Source organism: Aulostomus chinensis, chromosome 2 (genome assembly GCF_037954235.1).
Source record: "Aulostomus chinensis isolate RoL2024-O1b breed Wild chromosome 2, RoL_Achi_v1.0, whole genome shotgun sequence".
Taxonomy (NCBI): domain Eukaryota; kingdom Metazoa; phylum Chordata; class Actinopteri; order Syngnathiformes; family Aulostomidae; genus Aulostomus; species Aulostomus chinensis.
The window spans coordinates 35,513,718-35,518,926 of record NC_141321.1 but is presented as its reverse complement, the minus strand read 5'-3'; the positions used below and the strand labels follow the sequence as shown (position 1 = coordinate 35,518,926).

The 5,209-nt window shown below is 48.9% G+C and overlaps 1 long non-coding RNA gene across 1 annotated transcript; it reads right to left on the bottom strand.

Moving 5' to 3' along the window:
- Positions 1-2,632: 2,632 nt before the first annotated feature.
- LOC147269842 (uncharacterized) lies at positions 2,633-4,069 on the bottom strand. The gene is made up of 3 exons (XR_015111630.1): positions 3,987-4,069; positions 3,176-3,417; positions 2,633-2,777 (listed from the first exon to the last, which is right to left on the bottom strand). It is a non-coding gene; the product is annotated as an uncharacterized LOC147269842 (long non-coding RNA).
- Between the last annotated feature and the right edge of the window lie 1,140 nt (positions 4,070-5,209).

The window sequence follows — 5,209 nt, the reverse complement described above, 5'->3', positions numbered from 1 at the left end:
TCATTCACGCAAATAAAGGAAAGAAGAAAATATGAAAGGGCGCCGTTTTCCATCCGGCCTCTTCAGCGCCTGCGGATGAGACCTCTTCCTTATTTTCCACATAACGTGTCAGCAGGTCATTTGGATTTGATGCTACAGCTAAAATGACGCGACCAGCTGCGGTCCGCAGACCTGCAGCCTCGGCGCTCATTCATATTCAGGTTACCTACCTTTGTGGGGACCCCGGTGCTCTCAGGGGCCAGAAATCTGGGCCCCCCCAGTGGTGCCTGACTTTTGATGGTTAAGACATGTTTTTGGTGTTGGAGGGCAGATTAGGCGTTTAGTTGGGATGCCAGAGGTAAGGGTGGGAATGGGGGGGGTGTTCCCTGTGAGGTAACACCGGTCTGTGTGTGTCGGTGTGTGTGTGTGTGTGTTTGATAATGGTATTTAATTCATCACCTAAAGTGGTGGGTGACCTCTGGGCGTCCCGCTCCCTCCATCACCTCCTCAGCTGCTCCCTTTAATTGTTAGAGCTGAGAGAGTAAATGAAAATCAACTGGCCTCATAATGAATGGAGGCCATTACACACACACACACACACACACACACACACACACACACAGTCAGACAGATAGTAAAGGATGAGGCCCCTGAGTGTCTCCAGTGACATGAAGACGATCAGTGAGCGCAGCTCCAACTGTCCACGTCACATCTGGCGGCCGCAGGCCTGTGAGCCAATCAGACGAGATCTCTCTTTCCAGGCAGGATGACATCACTTCCAGCACTTAGTGTTGAGTTAATCATCCGTATAAGGGCTAAGGAGAAAGAGGGAGGGTTCTCAACCTGGGGTCCGGGGACCTGCACAAGTCTTGCAGTGGTCCTCAGAAAAAGTCTTTGGGAACTTCAACAAGCACAAAAAATCTGTTCCTCCATCCATTGATCCATCCATCCATCATCCTTCCATCCATCCATCCATCATCCTTCCATCCATCCATCCATCATCCTTCCATCCATCCATCCATCATCCTTCCATCCATCCATCCATCATCCTTCCATCCATCCATCCATCCATCATCCTTCCATCCATCCATCCATCATCCTTCCATCCATCCATCCATCATCCTTCCATCCATCCATCCATCATCCTTCCATCCATCCATCCATCATCCTTCCATCCATCCATCCATCCATCATCCTTCCATCCATCCATCCATCATCCTTCCATCCTTCCATCCATCCATCATCCTTCCATCCATCCATCCATCCATCATCCTTCCATCCATCCATCCATCATCCTTCCATCCATCCATCCATCATCCTTCCATCCATCCATCCATCCATCCATCATCCTTCCATCCATCCATCATCCTTCCATCCATCCATCATCCATCATCCTTCATCCATCATCCATCCATCATCCTTCCATCCATCCATCATCCATCATCCTTCCTTCCATCCATCCATCCATCATCCATCATCCTTCCATCCATCCATCCATCATCCTTCCATCCATCCATCATCCATCATCCTTCCATCCATCCTTCCATCCATCCATCATCCATCCATCATCCATCATCCTTCCATCCATCCATCATCCTTCCATCCATCCATCATCCTTCCATCCATCCATCATCCATCCATCCATCCATCCATCATCCTTCCATCCATCCATCATCCTTCGATTCATCCATCCATCATCCTTCCATCCATCCATCCATCATCCTTCCATCCATCCATCATCCATCATCCTTCCATCCATCCATCCTTCCATCCATCCATCCATCATCCTTCCATCCATCCATCATCCATCCATCATCCTTCCATCCATCCATCCATCCATCATCCTTCCATCCACCCATCCATCATCCCTCCATCCCTCCATCATCCCTCCCTCCATCCCTCCATGTTCTCCCTCTTCTCCTGTTCAGGGTGGTGGGGGTGGAGCCTATCCCAGCAGCCTTCCCCCTGGACAGGTCACCAGTCCATGGCAGGGCCAACACATAGAGACAGACAACCATTGGCTCTCCCAGCCACGCCTACGGTCAATTTAGAGTCTGGATTAACCTGGTCCCTCTTGATGTCTTTGGACTGTGGAGGAAGCTGGAGTACCAGAGAGAACCCAGCAGGAACAGGGAGAACATGGAGACTCACCCAGAAAGACCCCGTGCTGCAGCCGGGGCTCCACCCACAACCTTCTTGATGGGGGCCACAGTGAGGACCACTGCTCCACCCACAACCTTCTTGCTGGGGGCCACAGTGAGGACCACTGCTCCACCGGGCCCCCCCCCCCCCTCAAAAAAAAAAATCTGTCTTTACAAACCATGATCAAACAGGGCGGAGCCAGCCGGCATGGAGCCAGTGGTGTCGCCCCTGGTGGCCGTTAGTAAGAACACAGACTCTTCTGCACTCGCTTTGGTTGGCACCCTGACGGCCCGTCCACTTCCACGGGGACATGAACCGTTTCAGTTCAGAGGGGCTCAGTCGTTCGTCCAGGTCAGTGAGGTCCGAGGTTTAACGATTTCAGGTCTGATAATTAGACATTTTTCTGTTGGCTGGTGTGTCTGAACATCTCAGGTGCGGCACCCTGACGCCCAACGCATCCTTCAGGTCGTCACTGACGTCTCTCTTCACTTGCCTTCGCATCATCGTGTCCTCCATGTTATTCCATGTCCAGCTTCCTGTCCGCTGACCATCTTTGACGTCTCATGACGTCAGCACCAGTGCTCTCTTGTTACATCACGCCGCCTCCGTGACGGTCATCGTCTGCTGGCGGCAGAATGCTCGCCGTGTGTCCACCACTAAACACATATTAGCATTGGAGAGCAAACCAACATATTAGTGTTCAGTTCCTGTGACGGGACGGCGTTGCGGGACGATCAGTCACGCGGCGGGGGGGCAAACACAATTAGACGAGGCAGTAAGAGAGAGCAGAGCAGGACGAGTCGGAGGAAACTCCTGACCTCCGCATTTAAATGTTCGACGTCTCATTGAATTAGAGTCGCAGTGTGAAAGACGAAGCTAATGGAGATGAGGCGGCGGCGCCGCTGCTGATTGGGCCTGATATAATTAGAATAAGATCACGTCCGGCGTTAATAACAAGCAAAGGAAATAAATAACGGCAGATCGTTTAATAGCCGCCGCGCTAAAATGGCTGTGTCTTAAATTTGCCGAGGCCAGCGCTTCTGTGTTTACTCACGGGCCGCTGAGCGCCTGAATACTGATGCGCCGCGGTGGAGGCCCCCGCCCGCCGCCCAGCCAGCAGCTTTTCCGTCTTGATGATTCATCTTGATGATTCATCTTGATGATTCTTCTTGATGAATATGGCGGGAGGACAAAATGATGGCTGCTTCTCACTCGTGTGAATTAACGGCGCTGATGGATGAACGAGCCAAAGAGCCGAGACGCACCATCACCAAACTCGCCTTGCGGTTCAAAATTCTGAGAAAAGAGTTAAACAGTTTGTTTTTATAGTTTTGAAACGACTCATTCTGAGGAGCAAATCACACAAATCCTGTTAAACCAGTTCAAAACTGGAGAAACATCAGGTGAAACTGGGACGGTGGGCACCCTGGGGTGTGCCGCTGAGCTCCCGTTCATCAACTAACAGACATTTTGGGTGGGTTAGCTAACCCTAACCCTCTGGATGGGTTAGCTAACCCTAACCACAGTATGATTTAACATGAGCAAAACCTCATAAACGTGAGAACTTTATTTACCCCTGGGGAGGCAATTAAAAACATTGAAGACGCGACGATTTATGGAATTCAGAAAATTCGCTGAACAGAGGCGCTGTTTTATGGTCGCTCACTCATCACCACCGTGGTTTAGCGCTGACATGTACAAATCCGACCGTGGAGCAAATATCGACCATCATCAAACAGAAGTTGATGGGAACTCATGAATGGGATCACGCGTCCTGTGAGTATCAACGTCCTATAAATATTCAGAGTTTAAAAGTACTCCCAGCATTGTTAGTAATCATGTTACTTCAAGTAATATTTACATACTTGTACATATCGACCACCAACACCTCCTTTGTCTTAGCTAACGTGACTTCAGTCAGCGTCTCTCGTGTCCTCGCCAATAACGCTAGCACTTCGTCCCTCCTCTCAAGGCCAAGTCCCTCCTGATTGCAGCTTCAAAGGTCACTTGTTGTCATGGGAACAGATGTTAACCACAACAGTTGTGACAGTTACTTGTGTTATAATAAAGAACAAATTGTTGTGGTCACAGCTGCTAACGTCAGTCATGCTAATCTGCTAGGATCTGTTTCTCTGATTGGACTCTGACCTCTGACCCTTCTGAACAGGGTCAGGGTCGAGGGCTGCTCACCTGAGGATCACCAGCTAAACGCCCTGCCGTCGCCACACCCGACCCATCAGCTAAATCTGAATTCAGACGTGGCTGGGTTAGGGTTAGGGTTAGGTTTTAGGAGTCAGGGTTAGTTTTAAGGAGTTTGGGCCTGCCCCCAACTAGTGGGAGGCAGACCCATGCACACTCCTTCCTGGGGGCTGGGTCCACCACCCGAATGTGGTGGAGTTTCAAAAAATTAACCATATTTGGTTTTAATTAGCAACAGGCTTGCCGCGATGTTCCGACCAATTAGGCCCTCTTCAGGCGATGCCTGTAACCTGGAGAGAGTGGCGCCGACTCGGCATCTCTCACTCTCTGATCCCTGGGCTCCCCTTCTTATCCTCTTTCCTTTTCCCTCTTACTTTTCCTTCTTGCTTTTCTTATATAGTTTCTTAACTTTCCCTATCTTATTTTGGTTTTGCCATTTGTTCCTTACTTGGTTTTATTAAGTTATTTCTTTGTCCTTATCTTTAAGTTCTTTGTCTTTAATTTACATTTCCTATTTTGGATTTATTAAACAATATTTTAATGTTTTTATATTTTTTATTTTTCTATTTTTATTGTTCCCTTTTGCCATTCTTTTCCTTCCTTCCATCCCCTTCTCTTCCACTCACTCTATCCTCACTCCTCTCCCTTGGCTTCCCTCTTTCCTTTTCCTCCCCTTTGCCACGTTTGGCCTCCCACCACTGTCTGTCACCCCCATCTACTCTCCTCATCTAAACCGCCCTTTTATACTCTTCCCCCTCTGTTTTTTCATTAGGGTTTCTTAGACTTTAGTTTTTTCATTTGGACCTTAGTTTCTTTTCCCCTTCTTTGTTTCTTTAATTTGGGCTTTTAACTTTGGGTTCATAGATTTTAGGGTAGGGTTAGTGGAAAT